Source organism: Chinchilla lanigera, unplaced genomic scaffold (assembly GCF_000276665.1).
Source record: "Chinchilla lanigera isolate Chin_1 unplaced genomic scaffold, ChiLan1.0 scaffold00087, whole genome shotgun sequence".
NCBI lineage: Eukaryota > Metazoa > Chordata > Mammalia > Rodentia > Chinchillidae > Chinchilla > Chinchilla lanigera.
This window is the reverse complement of record NW_004955488.1, coordinates 1,902,706-1,922,940: the sequence shown is the minus strand read 5'-3', so window position 1 is coordinate 1,922,940 and position 20,235 is coordinate 1,902,706. Positions and strand designations below refer to the sequence as shown.

At 34.1% G+C, this 20,235-nt stretch overlaps 1 long non-coding RNA gene across 1 annotated transcript in view; it reads left to right on the top strand.

Moving 5' to 3' along the window:
• LOC102021673 overlaps nt 1-16,770 on the top strand; it is a 38,558-nt gene extending 21,788 nt beyond the window's left edge. The window contains exon 3 of the long non-coding RNA XR_263996.2: nt 15,959-16,770. This is a non-coding gene — a long non-coding RNA (uncharacterized LOC102021673). The remainder of the gene's footprint in view (nt 1-15,958) is intronic.
• The last annotated feature ends 3,465 nt before the right edge of the window (nt 16,771-20,235 follow it).

Below are 20,235 nucleotides of genomic sequence, written 5' to 3'. Positions count from 1 at the left end.
ACCACTGAGCTATCTTCCCAGCCCAAGGCTGAATAATTTTTACTAAAGGCACAAAAGTGTCTATATCTAATGAAAATTTGGGAAAATTCTTGATAAAATCGTCTTTACTAAGCCTTTGTGAAAAATCGCAGATTTCAGGTATGGTAAGAAAAATAACCATGAATTTCACAATTCAAAGGTGCTCTAGAAATGTAACCTTGAAGAATTTCAGGAGATACTCTCCACTTAAATTGGAAATTTATTGCAGCTAAATTTAGCTATTTTAATCTAATAATGTTTGGAATTCTCTACATTATGGCTCTGTAAATCCATGACCTCCCTCCATGTGTTCATTATAATAAACCAGAAGTCTCATCTTCGCTTGTGAAGAGAAAGATATTAGAAAGTGGATTTTTTGTTTTTATTCTGATTTGATTATTATCAAACATTTCAAAATAAGATAAAGAGTATATCTGTAGTAAATAAGATGTGTGAAATACTGTTTAAGAATATGTTTTTTTTTGTTTGTTTGTTTTTGTTTTTGCTTTTTTCTGGTACCTGGAATCAAACTCACGACCTCGCTCTTGCCAGGCAGGCACTGTGCCGCTGAGCTAAATCCTCAGCCCTGTTTCAGATTACGTTGAAGTGTTTGTAAATAAGTTTTGCCCTGAATTAATTTTCATAGTATAATAAGTCAATACCTTAATATATATTGGGGCATGAAAAAATGTAAGCACGTACATAGGATCAATATTTCTTATTATTCTTCCATTGTAGCTAGCCTTTACCCTGAAAAATTCAGTTTGTTAGTCTGATGAACAATGGTCTGAAAAACTTTGGCTCCATCCATGTGTGCGTGTGAAGTTTTGCTTGAACGACTGGCTGATGAACAAATTGACTCTGGGGATTCGCTCTTTAAATTACCTTTCCACAGCACTGCACACTTTATAATACTGAAGAATGACTGAGGAAAATATCAACACATAATCAAACGTTGTTTTTCTTCTTTAAAAATTTGCTTTCCTGTAAGACTATTTCTTACAAGTAAAAAATCCATGTTTTAACTTATTAATCATTCAGAAAATAATTTTGACACTAGAATAAATGCTGTATTCTAGGAAAAGCTGAAAAAATATAATAACTTTAGAAATTGCCAAATAAATGCTTAAAATGCAGGATGAAGGGCCGGGGATATAGCTCAGTGACACAAGCACCTCCCTGGCAAGCATAAGGTCCTGAGTTTGATTCCCAATACCAAAAAAAAAAAAAAAAAATTCAGGATGGAGAAGCCAGTATATGGCCCACTTGGTTCCAAATTCTGTTGTGGTTAGTTTTCTCTCATTACTAAGACAAAAGACCTGATGCCCGGAGGCATCAGGAAGCAAAGTTTTATTTAGCTTACAGTGTGTGAAGGTTTCAGTCTAATCAGTTGGATCCAAGGCAGAGTGGCAGGGCACAGGGGCAACACTTCAAGGCAGCACAGGACAGCAAAAGCAGCAAGAGCAAAACGTGGGGAAGGACAAGCCTCTTCCTCCCTTATATTGTAGGCAGGATACACTCACACATGGCAGTGTACCACTCATGTAATCTTCATGCCTTCTTCTTGCAAAGGCTCAGGATGAATAGAGTACTGATCCTGGCCCCCTGCTAAGTGAGTTCGTTAACCATCTAACCTTCTCAAACTGACACAATGAACAACATCTTAGAGCTGTAAGGGCATGTCCTTTTCACCCCAGGATGTAGAACTGCTAAGTGACTTAGTTCTAAGTCCTCAAGTTGACAGTGTAACAACCATAACACAGACCAATTAGTCCAACGCTCTCAATCTCAGTCTCCCATAGTATCTCAGGACACGGGTCATAAATAGATTAACTGTTTTTGTAGAATGTAACATATGTGACTTCTAGTCAAATTACCCATCGCTCTCAATCTCAGTCTCCCATAGTATCTCAGGACACGGGTCATAAATAGATTAACTGTTTTTCTAGAATGTAACACATGTGACTTCTAGTCAAATTACCAATGGAAATCTTGTTTCCAATGGAAAACTTCTGAGCCTTTACTGTCTGCATTTCTATTATTCTAATCTCCTGTCATCCAGGCAGATTCATTGTTCAGGCACTACTTCCAACATGCTAAGATTTCTCTAACTTGCATCTCCAAACCTTTCCAAACTTTCCCACAACCAGTGGCCAAGGCTTCAAATCTTTGACCAGGTATAGTCACAGGAACAAACTTACTTGTCTGGCAATAGTTTTTCTTTTTGTTAATTTCTCTTTCCTATTAAAGGGATAAAATATCCAACACCAATAACCTGAGAAAGAAGAGGTTCATATTGATTCATATTTTTCAGAGCACTCTATAAATGTTTTGTTGGCTCCAAGGCAGAAGTGGCATATCAAGGAGACCTTCTCAGCCCACAGGATTTAGGAAGCCATAAGAGATGGGAGGAATCAAAGACAAGTTAAATACTCTTGCAGATCATCCTGCAGTGACCCTCCTTTAACTAATCCTCACGTCCAAACAGCAAGTCAGCTATGAATTTATCAGTGGAATAACCCACCAATGTGTACAATAACTTTGTTATCCATTCCTCTTCCAAAAGTTCCCCCTTTCAAGACAGAGGACTGTGGGGAACATTTTAGATGTCAGTTGTAACAAAATCATAAGAATTCTGCCTGTGTCAAGTGGAATATTTTTATATTTATACTAAAGTATCAATAAGCAGAATAAGAGAATATTTCCATTATAAATAGAAAGGAAATTGATAAGTCAACTGTATCAGAAACATGTTTTATTTAAATGAGTTCAATAAATAGTTATAGCTGCAAACACACATTTCTGCTTTTATCAAGTATAATTGTCCATATTCTGATTATATTTTTAGTGTAAAAGAGACATTACTTGTGGCTTAATATTTTAAAATATGCTACCATTTATTAGCCTCCTTCTAGAAATCTTAGGATTGAATTATTTCTAGCAACTGATTTTGAAATCCACCCTTCTCTTGCCACATTTTATCAAAATAAATTTGGTAGGGGAAGATTAATGATTTTTACCAGACTTGTACATTGAATGAATGAAGAAACAAAGAGAGATGCTATTTCTGTTTGTTTCTCCTTACTCGTTATGCTACACTGCATTCCTTCATTTTGGAGAGTTGTCACATCCCTCATTAACTGCCCTGTTTAAGTATTCTGCAAATCTGTATAACAGAGGAGGCAACTTGAAAACCTGTGTTTCTTTTAACCAACAGATGCATAAAGCTAATGTGAACTGAAAGATTTTTTTAAACTGACATTATCCATTTGCATAGAAGAAAAGTAAAATCTAACAGACTTCATAGAGTTTCAAAAAGATTAAGGAATTTATTTATCAAAGAGCTATTGCAACTAATAAATTTACACTATAAGCAGAAGGCATTAAAATTCACCATTTTTCACCCAAGACATACTTGAGAAATAAAAATGAATATTTTAATGGGCATTTAGGAAACAATTCAAAATATTACTATGGTAAATTAAGCAGACAGACTTCTATTATGCCTACGAAACATGTATAAATAACCTGATAATCACTACTATTAACATGAATAGTAACTTTTCAGGGTCTAACTAATTTTTATGACACTATTTGACCCTAAAGATTGGTAGTATTTATAATTTTGGCTCTGTAAGTATAAAATTCAGGATATAAATAAAGATGGAAAATATATGCATAAAATGATTTTCAAAATTGTTGATGTAGCTTTGGACCAATGAAGGATTAAGAGTGGTGACTAAGGTGAGTACTTGTCATTCACAATTGTTTTACAGCAGGTTTTTCTCAAAGTGTGATCCCTACACTCTCAGTGCCCTCTTGAAATTGTTAGTTCCATTCCACACTTGCCTTGATACACAGAAAAGAATCAGGATGTCTACAAGGAAGATTAGTCACCTATGAAAACAAGTCCTCAAGGACAACTGGGATTCCTCACAGTTGAGAGAACCATTGGTCTAAGGGATGACATGAGGGAACATTTAAAATAAATTGAAGGGGTTGGGGATTTAGCTCAGTGACACAGCGCATTCCTGCCAAGCACAAGGTCATGAGTTCAATTCCTGGTACTGGAAAAAACCAAAATAAGTAAATAAATAAGTAAAACGAAATAAAATAAATTGAAAGTTTCAAATATCATCAGAATAACGTTTAAAATCAATTTGAATGTGCAAAAGTTTAAAAATAAAAGTAAAACAGTTTCAAAAAAGGTTAGAAGGAGAGATACAATAATGAATACATCACATATTGTCCTCATACAAGTTATTCACAGTACAAAAATAGGCAATACTTGTTCAAAAACTATTAGCACAAACCTTTGTTTTTAGTGAACTAAGAGAAACTGGTTGTACAACTATCTTGAGTACCTTGTGTATAAACATATTGTTTTACTTTTTCCCCTTTCTTCCTTTCTTCTTTCTCCATCATAGATTGTATTTTCTTTTCAATTGTTTCTTCCCAGTTCACAATATCTGTTGTACATTTTGTACTTTATTTACTTTGTTCAGTTTCTCACACTGAGATAATGTGATATTTACACATATGAGACTAATTTGTTTAAATTATGTGTATGACCTTCAGTTGCATCCATTTACCTATAAAAGTCTCCAGTTTATCCTTCTTTATGACTGAGTAGCACTCCATTTTTTAAATCCATTCCTTAGTGATGGGCATTTGAGTTGTTTCCAAGAGTTACTTATTAAAAATTGTACTGCTATAAGCATGGGTGCACATGTATCACTGTGATATGAAGTTTTTCATCCTTCTGGGAAGATAACCAGAAAGGGAATAGCTGAATGAAATGGGACTTCTAGCCCTAGTTGTTTAAGGAATTCCATTTAAAAAGAACTTTGTTAAAAAATCACAGTTTACAATCCCACCAACTGTGATGAAGGGTTTCTTTTTCCCCACAGGCCCGCTAGCATTTGCTAGCAGTTGATTTCTTGACGATAGCCATTTTTTCTGGGGTGAGGTGGAATATTGGTGCTGTTTTAAATTGTGTCTCTCAAATGACCAGTGATGTTGTACATTTTTTTATGCATCTATTTGTCATTTCTGCTTCTTCATCTGAGACGTGTATATTCATCTGAGATGCCCACTTATGAATTGGGTCCTTGAATTTGGGGATTCTGCTTTTTTTCAAGTTTTTGTATGTTATATATATAAGTCCTGTGTCTGGAGGACAACTGACTATAGTTTTCCCACTCTGTGGGTTGTCTTTTTACTCTGTTGGCGATTTCTTTTGCTGTGACAAAGATTTACAATAAAATGGGATCTCATTTCTTGACTCTTTCTGAGGTTTCTCTTAGTCTGGTTTTTTTTTTTTTTCATGAAATCTCTGCCTATAACTATATCTTCAAGATCTCTACCTATTTTCTCTTCCAGTAATTTAGTGCTTCTATTTTAATATTTATATGTTTGATCCATTTTTACTTTAGTGCATAGTGATAAACATGGGTCTAATTTTAGTCTTCAGCTTGTGGAAAGCCAGTTTTCAAGCACCATGTATTAAAGATGCTATCTTTATCCCAGTGACTATATCTAGCTCCTTTGTTAAAGATATGGTAGCTGAATGTGTTTGGCTTTGTGTCTGCATCTTTTATTCTGTTCCACTGATACTCAGGCCTGATTTTTTGCCAACACCATGGCTGATTTTATCACAATATTTCTGTAGTATAATTTTAAGTCTGGGATTGTGATGCCCTCTGACTTGCCTTTGTTGTCCAGAACTGTTTTTGCTATTTTAGGGCTTCTCTATCTGCAAATAAATTTTAGGAGTGTTTTCTTTTGATCTGTGAGCTATGCTAATGGTAATTTGATTGAAATTGCATTAAGTCTGTATAGTGGTTTGGGGAATATGGTCATTTTCCCTGTGATTGTTTTTCCTATCCAAGAGCAAGGAATATCTTTCCATTTTATATTCTCTTTTATCTCCTTTCTAAAGTATTGTAATTTTCACTGTACAGAACTTTTACATCCTTTGTGAGATTGACTTCCGAATATTTTATCTTCTTAGATGCTATTTTGAAGAGTGTAGTATACCTAACTTCCCTGTCTTTAACTTTGTTGCTTGTGTAGGGGAATGACACCAATTTTGACTGCTGACTTTCTATCCCATTACACTACTGAATTTAGATATTAAATCTGCATGTTTTTTAGTGCATTATTTTGGTCTTACATGTAGAATATCATGTCATCTTTAACTACTGACAATTTATCTTCTTACATTCTTATCTATATTTCTTTGCTTATTTCTCTTGTCTGATTGCTCTGGCTAATGTTTCCTGAGCTATATTGAATAGAAGTGGCGATAGTAGATATCATTATCTTGTTACTGATTTTAAAGTGAAAGCTTTCATGTTTTACCTTTTAATCTGATGTTAGATGTTGGATTTTCATAGGTGGCATTTATCAGGATGAAATAAAAAACACCTATTACAGTTTTCTTGTAGGCCTTTTTTCTTGAATAATTATTGGATTTTGTCAAATGTTTCTTCTGCCACTATAGAGATAACCAAGTCATTTTTTTTACTTTGGCTTTGTTATTATGGTGTATTATATTTATTGATTTGCACATATTGTACCATCCCTGCATCCCTGGGATGAATCTTCCTTGGTTGTGATGTATAATCTTCTAGATGATTCACTGCACTTTGTCTTCCAGTATTTTATTGTGGATATTTGCATCTGTGTTCATTAGGGAGATTGGCCTGTAGTTTTCTTTTTTGGTTGTGTTTTTTTCTAGTTTTGGAATCGGGGTGACACTTTCTTCCAGGAATAATTTTGGCACTACTACTTCCCTTTCAATTTCTTTAAAGATTTTCAACATTAGTGGCATTAGTTCTCCAATTTTCTTACAAAATTCAACAGTAAATCCATCAGTCTTTGCTTTTCTTTGTTCGTAAATATTTCAATTACATTTTCAATTTCATTGATTAATATAGGTTATTTAGAATTTTTATATCTTCTTGATTCAGGTTTCACAATCCAATTGTGTGTAATAATCTGTTTATTTCTACTATATTTTCCGTCTTTCAGAATATATATTCTCACAATAGGTAGTGATGATCTCCTGAATTTCTCTGGGATGCTTTATGATTTCCCCCTTTTCATTCCAAAATTGCTTGAATTTGCTTTTTTATGCCCTCTTTTTGATGAACTTGGCTCATATTTCATCAGACTTATTTATTCTTTCAAAGAACCAACTTTTGGATTCACTGATTCTTTGTATTATTTTCTTAGTCTCTATTGAATTAATTTCTGCTCTTACCTTTATAATTTCCTCCCCTGTATGAGCTTTCGGTTTGTTCTTTGAGTAGATTGAGGATCAACGCTAGCCTATTTTTTGAGCTTGTTGTGTTCTGCTGTTGCATCAGTTCATCGCTATAAATTTTCGTCATAAGACTGTTTTCATTTTGTCCCATAAGATTCAGTTTGTTATATCAGCATTATCATATAATTGTACATATTGTTTAATATTGACTTCAGTTTCTTCTGTGACCCATTGGTTGTTCAGAAGGGTGTTGTTTAATTTCCATGTGTTTATGTAGTTTTTGAGATTTCTTTTGTCATTGATTTCCAGTTTCATTGCACTAGGTTCAGATAGTATGCATTGGATGATTTCAGTTCTTCTACACTTGGTTAAACCTGTTTTGCCAGTTAATATATAGTCTGTTTTGGAGAATGACCCATGTGCAACTGAGAAGAATGTGTATTTTGATGTTTTGAGGTGTTGCACTGTACACATCTACCAAGTTCATTTGTTCAGAGGGTTGGTTTAATTCTAATATTTGTTGATTTTTTTGTCTAGTTGATCTACCTATTTGTGAGAGTGGGCTATTAACAGACCCCACTACAACTGTGTTAGTGCTTTTTTGATTTTTCATGTCTGTTAATATTTCTTTTATGTAGTTGTGTGAGCCTATGTTTGGTTCTTTAATATTTATGATTGTTATATCATCATCTTAGAATTTTCCCTTAATGATTGTGTTGTAACCTTGTCTCTTTTGAACAGTTTTGGCTTAGAGTTTGCATTGTCTGCAAATAGAAAAGCTATTCCTGTTTTTTTCTGAGTTTCTGTGGCAAGTGGAATTGTTTTCTATCCTTTGAGTTTTAGTCTGTGAATTTTTTGGGGGGAGGTAAATATGTTTCTTGAATGCAGCATATTGTAGGAATTGCCTCTTGATTCATTCTTCCAGTCTATTTGTTTTGTTTGATGAGTTGAGACCATTTATGTTGATGATTATTTCTGATATGCATTGGCTCTTCTTTCTTATGTTGTTTTCTTGTTGTTTGTTCCCTGTCTTTTTCCAGTGTTTTGCTTTCCCTGTCTGATGGCTTCTTTCTTTTGGTGTTCATGTGTTTGTGGTCTTCATTCTCTCTTTCTAATATGTTCTTCAGAGCATTCTGTAGAGTTGGTTTTGTGGCCATAAATTTCTTCAGTTGTTCTCTGTCATGGATGTATGTTATTTCTCCATCAATTTTGAAACTAACTTTTGTGGAGTACATCAGTCTGGGTTGAAGATTGCTTTCCTTTTAGACTTGGAATACCTCACGCCAATCTCTCCTTGATGTGAGGGTTTTTGTTGTGATCTGTGATTCTCATGAGCTTTCCTTTATCAGTGAAATGTTTCATTTTACTAGCTGCTTTTAATATATTATTCTTGTGCTGAATTTCTGGAATCTTGATTATTATGTATCTTGGTGTAGATGTATTTTGTTGTGGCTCTGTCTAGTTCTGTACCTTTCATTTATTTTTATGTCAAATTTTTAAATCCATGTTTGGGAAGTTTTCTTCTATTATTTCTGTGAAGAGGTTTTATCGGCTTTTGCACTGTCTCCACCTTTCTCACTGATTCCAATCAATCTTATATTGCTTTTCTTTGCTTCATCTTGTAGTTTTAGATTGACTTTTCATGTTTTCTTGTGCTTTTCATGATATCTTTCTTTTCCTGGTTGCTCACCATTTTCCTCTCTTCTAGATCTGAGAGTCTACCCTCACTTTCATTCAATCTGATGCATATACTTTCAATGGAGTATTTAATCCCCTGTATTTCTGTTCAGCTCTGTTTCCTTGAGTCCATTTCGTGTCTATGTTTAGCATTCATGGTTTCCATCATTTTTCTGAGTTCCTCTTTTTGTTTACCTGTGTCTGTTTTAATGTCTTGTTTTGATAGCCATTTCTTTTTGCACCTTAGAGATTATTTTTTCTATGTCCTTTTCCACTTTTTTTTTTTTTTTTTTTTTTTCTGCTGCTATCATTTCAGAGAGTTCTATTTGTTGGCTTCTGATTTCCTCTATCTCTTTGTGCTTGGACTTGTTCTCAGTGGGCTAGGTGTTTGAGATTGCAATTTGCTTCTTCATCTCCTTATTTTCTATTTTATTTTGTTTTCTATGTTGATGCTTTTAGATTTCTTACGTTAGATAGGCTTAACACTGATGTTGAGGCTTTCTTAGGAGGAATTTTTTTCCTCCAGATATCTTCTAGACGTAAGTTGTTCTTGGTCTTTATGTGTATCCCAAGAACCTGCCTTCCCAATACATCAAGTTAGAAGTTGCTATCAATTTGAATTAGGACCCATTCTTTTGGTACTGGACTATGGTAATAGTATTGCCCCCTTACAATACCAGCATTGTCATATAGGGAGAAAATGTTTATAGCATGTATAACATCTTGATTAAAGTAGTTCAGTTGGCAATAACAATAGCCTCAAGTATTGCCTGTCTACTGACAAATGTGGTAATTATTTATCTGATATATATAATTGTAAAAGAATGTGCTACAGAAATATAATATAATCCAATTTATACCAGGAAATTATATGCAATGATTTTCCACTTAACGGAATGATTTTACCCTGTTGGGGGGATCAGGAAGATAGGGTATAGGATGCAGTGATAAATATGGTGAAATATAATACAAGTAAGGTTGGAGGGCACAGGATGATCATCCAGGTTTTGAGTAATTGTATGACACAAGATGGAAGGATTGGAAGATAAGGTCTAAGAGATTTAAAGTGAACCAGAAAGAGAAAAGACAATGTTTACTCACATGAAAGTAGCATAACGTCAAGTGAAAGAGTGGATTAAAGTGCAGAAGAGGATGAGGAAAACAAAACAATACGAAAATATAGAGATCTCCTCTTGGCTCATATTGCTGATGTTGTGTGTGATATTTCCATGCCTCTAGTTCTGTCTGTCCTTTCTGAGAGCCTTAACCAGGGTCCTATTCTATTGCTGGTGTTCCACAGGTCTCCAGTCCCTGATTTCTACCAGTGGAAGGAGTGAGGGGTGGATGTCATATTTCTCTCACCAGCTGCGTGGTCCTGGGTCAGTGGAAGGAGGAAAGAGCCATACTCAGACTCCTCTGTCAAGCCATGCCATCTTCTATTTTTTTTTTTTTTTTTTTGTACTGCGAATCAAACTCATAACCTCGCGCTTGCCAGGCAAGCACTGTGCAACTGAGCTAAATCCCTAGCCCCCCTATTTTAGCTTTTCAACTGAGAATTTTTAAGGTGTACTTCATTTGATGGATTATGCTGGCAAGAGATTGGGAGTAGATAAAGGAGATACATGTTTAAATAGTTTTCTTTGTAGTTTTAAAGAAAAAATATCAATAAAAGTTATAGTCATACAATACAGAAATATAGGAAGTACTTAGTTTGAGAATGAAGAGTTTTTTCAAGGAAGTATTGTACACTGAATATGAGAAACTGAATACAGGGCGTTGGAAAGATAGCAAACAACAAAGAGTGAATTCTACCTTAATATTCAGTAGTTAATTTCTCAAAGAAGGTTCCGGTCTTTTGTCCCAGAGAGTTAAGAAGAGGTCCTTTATATAGGATAATCCATGATGCAAAATAATAGGCATGAGTCTACCTCTCCATTAACTTTGAATATTGTGCTATATCAAACCATACTCCTCTGTTCCTTCCTTATGGGAATGACAACCACTTATGTAATGATTTGCAAAAACACATAAAACCATAAAGTAATATAAGCATTTTTAGTATTATGGTTGAGCCTAGAGCTTTGTTTATGCTAGACAAGCACTGTACCACTGACCTTCTTGCCCAATTTTCTCTTATTATTTTTAATTGAGAAATTTTTGTTTCTCTAAGATATTTAAAAGACTCTTTTAATGTTCATCTTATTTTATTTTGAATATTTTTCTTTCATTAAGATTCTGGGGCCAGGAATAGAGCTCACAAATACAGAGTCTGCCTGGCAAGAACAAGTTCACGAGTTCAATTCCCAGTACATAAAACAATCTGAAAGTGCTTTAATTCTGAGCTATAAAGCAGACAAACTATCTTAATCAACTAGACAGACTGCAGTTATCTAATTAACTGCAATAATTAGAAAAACCATGGAAAACTTTAATATGATATCAGTGTATTTACAAAACACTCACAATTCTATATTTATAATAAATAACACTGAAATTATTGTTTATATTACCAACTCTGGAGCTGTTATGTCCACTTCATAGCAACATTTTATTTTACCTTAAGTATAATATTCACAACTTACATGGTCAAACCATGATCTAAAGACCTTAATATTCAAAGAAAATAGTGCAGATTTAGGCAACTCAAAAAAAATCTAAATATAAAATTCCCCAAGAAAGTTTTAATAAAACTGAACTTCTAAATCATTTTTTGCCAGCCTAAGTGATTGCTGTTTGAAATCTTATTTATTTATTTATTTATTTATTTTTATTGGGCTGGGGATTCAGCTCAGCGGCAAAAAGGGCCTGCCTGGCAAGCGCAAGGTCGTGAGTTCGGTTCCCGGTACCAGAGAAAAAAAAAAACAAAAAATAAAGTATATATATATTTATTTTTATTATTTTGGAACAGTCTAAAAAGAATAGAAGCATAGATTATATGGTTAGGAAGTTTTCTTGTCTGTTGCTGTCACAAGATTTTCTTGCCATCATTTGCTTTTCTATTTATAGTAAAGCTGGCACAAACATACTGGCAAAAAATGATTTGAGGTGAATTTAATATGTAAGGAACAGCTACGCCAAGTTAAGTAGAAGAAAATTAAAAGGCAATGCTTTAAAATTTTCTTCCCTTTCTTCAGGGAGAAAATTTTGTGAAATACAGAATATAATAGAACACAGCAAAAAGGCACCACTACCAATCACTAACTATTAAGTGATAATATAGCCAAAGGTAAGCAAAAAGGCTATTCTTTTGGAATATAATATCTAATATTAATTGAACTTTACAATATGACTAATTCCACTAATAATTGTAAATGCTTACTATATATTAGTGTATCCGATTTTCATAAAGTCCCATTAAAAATTAAAATTCTGATAAATACATCCACTCACTGAAATGAATGTAAATGTAATTAACACAAACAAGTACTAATAAAATGTTTTAAAAGTTGGGGCCAAAATTTGAAACTAGAAAATATTTTCCCTTTTCTTATAATTTTAACTATGGCATGTGTATTTTAACTTCACACATGTATAAAGTTGGCCTGTTGTATCCACAGGTTCCACATCTGCAGATTCAACCAACTATGGATGGAAAATATATTTTTTTTTTGGTTTTGTTTTGTTTTTTTCTGGTACCGGGAACTAAACTCACGACCTTGCGCTCGCCAGGTAGGCGCTTTGCCGCTGAGCTAAATCCCCAGCCACGAAAATATATTTTTTAAACTGTGTGTCTATAATGAGGATGTAGAGATATTTTTCCTATCATTATGTCAATTTTAGGATCAGTAAAATTTTGCTTTTGCAAATGACTTTGTATGAAGACATTTCTTTTTTGAAATAAATATTTAATGATTTGTTTTTTGATTGCAAGAGGAGTCTATGTTTCTATTTTACCAACGTAATTATGAAGAATTATATGAAATTTTAAAGCTGATATTTAAGATTCCTATGATATGATGAAGTCCACAAAGAAAATAAGCTGAAGCTCTATATCTTATATGTAACATATAACAGCTGTTTACATAGCATTTTCATTGTAGTATTATTATGGGTAATGTAGAGATGATTTATGTATATAGAGGAATGTGTATGAGTTATATATGTTACTAATTTGCCATTTTATATAATTATGCACTGATTTTTGAATTTGAATGCATCCTGAAGCCAGTTCCATGTATGAAAGGATGACTATGTTCAGCCCATTATTTACAGCAAACATAGTCATGATCCAGAAATTTTTATCAACTGTGTAACAAGTGAATTTTTCTCACAATTTTTCAGCAATTACAATGTTTTATTTCAGAATCAAAAGGAAAGATCATGAAAAAAGGAGTAGAAATATTTTCCCTACTTATAATTTCTGTCAATATATTACCGTTCAATAAATTGTATTGAAGAATCCAGTGACTATTTACTTTTTTGTACTGGAAAATCTGGAAATAATGAAAGTTAAATTTCAAAGGGAATCTTTTTCCTTGAATTTAGAGATAATATAGAATCACGATGTACCTCATTCTATTTTTTATTAGATAGGTAAACACCAGAATTTCATTTGTGTTATGATTTCTTTGAAAGACTTATCATTAATACAAATATTTCACTGTAGGCCCTTAATCAGAAAATTAACAGATTTTGTGCATAAACATATATACATACATATGTGTATATTTTGGATACACATATATAATATTGAATAATTTATATGTAAAATGATTTACATGTAAAATTCTTAATTTCTTTCCTTTTGGACCTGTATCACAGAAATCTTAATATAACTTAAAAATTCATATAACACTTCAGAAGTGTGTTGATAAAATTGAAACAGATTCTTTTTGCAATCAAAAAAGAAATCATTGAATATTTATTTCAAAAAATACCCCATATGAAATCATTTACAATATAACAAGTTTAGATATTCTCAATTTAAGACATTTCTTTCAACAACTGAATATTCATTGAATGGAGTTCATAATATTTTATCTCAAAAAGCATAACAAAATTCATATTCATAAGTTCATAACAAATTGAATAGGACATAGACTGGAGAATTACTTTTAGAAAAAAGCAAATGCTACCTTGGCACCCAACAAATGAAAATCACATATAAAAAATATATTATAAAAACAGTACAATCAGATAATAAAATTTTTTAAACATCTTTGATCTGAATTCTCATTTGGTAATAAATATGGAAGTATACAGAATCATGTAAAAATACAAATATTTTGTGAAAGTGAAATATCAATATTTAGTATTAGTTTAGTTGTTGTACAAAAGTTTTTTTGAGAAATCTGTCCACCTTAGAAAAGAGTAGGTGCCACCGAAACACATGATAATATAAGAGAATGTTAAAAAAGTGTTAAAATTATTTTTCTTAGCACAGTTATTTCCCACAATTTATATCAAACTATATAAATGAAACACATAAGACAGGAATTTTTCAGTGAGGAATTGTCACAGCTACTCTATTCATCATACATTTTCAATAATATCTGAAGCTAAATTCCTTTAAATGCTGACAATAATTTTAAAATATTTTATCATTAAGTAGGTTTAATACCAGGTTATACTATCTAAAGGATATGCTAGGAGACATAACAGCTTCCTATTAGTTAAGCTGCCTATCATTGTTCAACTTTTATAAGGACATTTAAGTCATTTTTAAGCACATTTCTATCTACTGAAAACAGTGAGTTGGAGGAAGAGGGAGAGATGGGTTTGTGCTTTTTGAGAGAAATTTCTGAATAAGTGATCCATGTCAGCCAATTGGAATATTTGATTCAATCTCTCCTAAAACTATTGTTTCTTTGGAAGGGTCATTTGGTGTTAAAATGTAGAATTGATGTTTGCTGCTTCAGTTAAAATGATATGCCCCTCAAGGCTTTTAGGAAAACCAGCTGAAGAATATGGAGTTTTAACCAATTCTGCTATTTCCGTTAGAGTTTTAGCAGTTATGTGATTTTATTGATCTAAGGCTTATTAAACAAATCTAATAACCTAAAATTGTATAATCTAATGATTTATGCCTATAGTCTTGAAATACTATGGCGAGGCCTTGCAAATCCTAGCCTAGAGTCTATTAATTATAGTTTTCATAACTTTTCTACCATCTTTCATGTCTTCTAAATTCCAAAGATGGTATTTTAAAATATAGTGTTTGAGGGGACTGGGGATTTAGCTCAGGGGCACAGCACCTGCCTGGCAAGGGAGATGTCATGAGTTCAATTCCCAGTATTGGAAAAAAACAAACAAACAAAAAAACCAAAAAAACAAAACATAGTGTTTGTGCTGAAATACATGAATATTTCTTTATCTCACAATGATGATTGAAGAAAATGATAGAAGTAACATACTGCAACCTGGGTATCTTGCTTCTATTATTACTTCTCTTTGATGACACCGATTTTGATAGGGAAGCTACACATCCTCTTCCTGATTTCATATGTAGGTAGCTGCTTGCCATCACATAATGAAAATCATCTGAACTTTTTGCTGAAGCTTTGCTTCTCTCTCTCTCTCTCTTTTTTTTTTTTTTTTTTTTGGTTTTTCTCCAGTACCGAGAACCGAACTCACGACCTTGCGCATGCCAGGCAGGCGCTTTTGCCGCTGAGCTAAATCCCCAACCCCAAAGCTTTGCTTCTTAATGGAAGGAGAATGAAAAGGTTTTCCCATCATTCTTTCTACCGTAGAGGCAGAGCTGAAACAGCTCTGAAGGGGACGAGGCTGCAACTTGTGGGAGGGAAAGAATAACTAAATTTTTGGGCACAGTATCGGTGAGTGGGTCAGCAACAGCCATTTGCTAATTTTATTGATTGTTTTTTAAGAAACCATTCGGATTTTCTAGGACATAATAGGTTCTCTTCCATTGTCAGCTGTATCCAAATTGATTTTTTTAATAAGTTGACATTTAATATATATCCGGCAGAGTCCACAAGTCACAGGACCAGATTAAAACCTACTTTTTTCAACTGATCAAATGATGCAATTGCACAGGGGCTGGACTCGAGGGCTCTGAGACTGCAGCAGGACGCAGGGATGTGGTGACCCTTGCTCTGACGCGGTCTGTACCTGCCCCATTCTCACGACTGGGCAGCTTCCCAGTGAGGCCCTGGACTTGACCAACATACAAGGATGGATCGATCGCCTACGGCAGGAACATTTGATGAAGGCACAGTCAAGGAAGTGGAGGGAGCTTCAGCAAAGCCTCACATTGCTCTCCCTGTGGCAGTAGTCTGTTGTGAGTCAGCAGGTCACATATCTTTCTGAGGCGGTCCTCTGAAGATTCCAGACACCAGGGTGCTGGCCCGCTGGGCCTATGCTACGGTGCACCTCGCTGAATTCTCACACACATTCACCTTCCAGCATTTCCTGCCTCACCGTCTCTATCCCCGCATTCCTGCGCTCCTGATACTTTATTCAGCATGGAAAACATGACTTTGGGTAAATTATCTAGTGACTCTGGGCTAAAGAAACTAATTGGATTAGAATTTTCTGTGAAACAAAACATTATTGTATTTAATTCAACCAGCTGCAACTTCCTTGGTGCTGTGTCTCCTCTAGAACGGAAGCCTCTCTCACACCTGGCTGTAATCGCGAGTTCATTTATAGAAACATTTTGTGGCCTTCCTCAAGCAATGCAGCCATCGGTCTGGGGCTCCCAGCTTCCCCACCAAACCCTGCCAGGTAGTCCTGAACACTTTATTCAATTTCAAATTCATAAAAACCCTGCTAAAGCTACGCTCAGGTAAAGAATTTTTTCATATTTTAAAGTTCCATTGTTTTTTTTTTTCTCTTTAAAAATAAAAGGAATGTGTTTTGGGTATGAAAGCCAATAATTCAATTTTTAAAGTTAACTAATACACTCGTTTTATTAAAGAATATACTCATCTTGGTTACTTTTCTTATCATTGAGACACAATAGCTAACACCCACAAGTTAAAGGAGGAAACGTTTACTTCAGCTCACAGTTTGTGGACGTTTCAGTCCACATACAGCTGGCTCCAAGGCAGGGCAGCACAGCAGAGGGGTGTTACACAGAAACACTTAAGGCAAGAGGCAGCAGGCAGCAGGCAATAGGCAGCAGGCAGTAGGCAGCAGGTAGCAGCAGAAGAAGCCAGCCTGGCTCCCTCTCTCACTTCATATTCTACCCAGGCTACAAGCCTATTGATTAGTACCACCCACACTCAGGGTGAGGCTTCCATTATCCACACCCAAAACTATGCTAATTCCAATCACTGGACTACTTTAGTACCATTACATCCACTGGACTACTTTAGTACCAGTACATCCTCTATCCCAGTATCACACCTTGGATCCAGCCTTTTCCACAATGCACATGAGGCTCTGGAGAACATCTCGATACAAGCCATAACATACTGATTATGCTTAAATAGCTATGTATTTTAGATATTTATATAACTAATAGATGCATATACACATCATTTCTTAAGTAAAGAGAATAAATAGCATTTATTTTAAAACCATGTCTCTTAACTCATGAAAGTTCTTGGCCTAATCAACACAAAATAGTACACTAAAAACCATAAAACTAGTTCATACAAAATCTCATAAAAATATGTCCCCCTTCAAGGTAATGGCAATAATTAGAAGATAATCAGGAATAAAAAATAAATTTCTTTAAATGAGTATCAAGCAGGGGAGAATAATTCAAGGAAGGTTAAGCTTTGTCACATCTTGTAGGAGGTTATGAACAAAGATCTTCTCACTGAGTACAGTTAAATTTAATTTGAATTTAAATGTTGACTCTTTATTGACCCCTTATTCTAAAACATGAACTAGAGACTTAATGGATTTTTTAAAAGTTAATTAGACTACAGTTTAAACTGTACAGCTGATCTCAGAAGAAAACCTTGTACAGGTATAATGATGAATTATGATTAAATATTTTATAGCATGCCAGGAATATCTTAAATATAATGGATAAGTGGAATAGGTCATTTTACTTCTGTCATTCCAAATGGCAAATTAGGATATGCAATTATATAAAATAAAATAGTTTAGAATGACAAAGTCTTTGAACAGTAATACATTGAAAAACAATATAAATAATAACCCAAGATTCACAAGGAATCTGAAAATTTATGATGCCTAAAAATCATCTGTTTCATTTGTTGAGCTGAGTTTTGAGATAACTTCACATGAAGATCTTGAGTAACAAACCTTACTTTAAAGGTGTTCTCCAGTGTTCAACTTTACCTAAACCATACTGTGCTAACACTGCCGTTTTACAGTATCATTTCTCCAATTCAAATAGAACATACATTTCCTCTTTCACATAACAACCCTGTCACAGGCTTGAAAATTGCTGTTCTTATTAACAGCTAGCCCAGAGTACATACTAAAACCAGGCATCTATTGCAAGGAATTAATTGAGCCAATTCACACTTATCTACTTTAAGAGGTAAGTGCAACTTTTAGAAGAGGAAAACAACACCTGGAGAACCTAGGTCCTCAATGGCTTTCAGACTAACAAGTTCTGGAGTGAGAGTAGAATCTGCAGTGTGGTTCCATGTCTGAGATTTTCAATGTGGCAACTCTTAGCAACAACTGCAAATAAACCATTCCTCCATTTATTTTCTACATTTGAGGTCTAAAGGAAATCCTATGCCTTCAATTTGGGGAATTTAGTATCAAATATGAATTAACAGTGTTCTATTAATTTTCATTTGGCAACCTAAAAAGGTATAAAGAAAAACCAAACAAAAATTTATTCATCTGTAGCCACACTCCAAAGAAATAATCACTGCATTCTTAAGCATCCTATTCTATCGTAAATGACAATGATACTTGTCACTGATCTATCATACATCTGGGTTCACTTTAGCTTCATTCTCCCTACTTCTCAAACCATTATCATTCCAAAAATCACCTCTGCAAAAAATGAGCATGTACCTAACAATCCCAGTTAGTGTAAACACTATTCGCATAACATGAGCTAAGGCAAATAACATCAACAAGTACGCAAAAGGGGATAAAGGAGAAGAAATGCAAGGCAGAAGTGGCTGGGAAGGGGGAAAAGAAGAAGCCAGCTGTGATATGTACACGTAACCTCTCCCAAGATGACTGCAAACTGCAGGAATAACAAATATATAAGAATACAAGATTTTTTAAAAGTATGTAATATACCTGAGCATGTGGTGGTACACTGTGTGTACACTAACATATGATTACGTCCTACTCAAATTTCTACTTTCTGGTAAATTTCCAATGGGCAGCTGTTCCTCCCCCTTCTGCCTCAAAGCACCCACATTGAACTTTGGTCTTGAAAGGCAGAAGGCTTCCACCCACTTTCTTCCTAACAACCGAATACTCTCATGGGTCTCGATGGTGACAAACACCTCACCATTAGACTACAAAAATGACCAAGGTGAAGATCTGCTTGTTTATTTATTTGTATACATTTATTGAGATATGATTTAAGTGAAATATTTCTAACCTCTATAAAGTTTAAAATTCAATATTTTTAGTATATTAAAAGAGGTATGCAGCCCTCACCCTGTACATTTTGGAATTTTTTCCTTACAACAACCAAAAACCTTGCACCTGTTGTAATCACTTTTTATCTCTTCCAACCTCTCCATAGTCCTGAAGTCACCATTTATTCATCCTAAGTATATCAGCTATTATAAAGATTCATCTTACTCAAATCATATAGTATGGATGTTTAAATGATAACTTTCACTTTACAATTTCACGACTGATCCATACTGAAGCACATACCAGTTCTTCATTTCTTAAGGGCTGAATACTATTTCAATACCATTGTTATTATCTATTTTTTTTTGTTAATGGTCATTTGAGTTGGTTGTACTAGTTAATTATTATAAATAGTGTTGTTACAAATTTTTGTGTCTGAATTTTTGATTAGACACATTTAAGTCTCTCTCAGGTATATGTCTACACGTAAATCTGTTGGATGATATGACAACTCTGTGCTTAAAAGTCTGAGAACTGCCGGATAGTCTGGGAAGAGTCAGCACCATTGCACACTCCCACCCTCAGTTTATCAGGTGCCACTTCCTTTTGTCTTCATCCATTCTGAGTGTGCAACTCTGATTCTACTCATCCTTGTAGTATTTTATTTCTGATCCGCATTTTTCTGATGACTAATGATGTCAAGCTTATTGATTTGTGTGACTTCCCTGACAAAACATTTAGTCAGATAATTTGTCCACTTCTTTTCTTTATTTATTTCAATATATATATTTTTATGAGCACCTGATTTTAGTGTGCATTGCTGACATAACTCC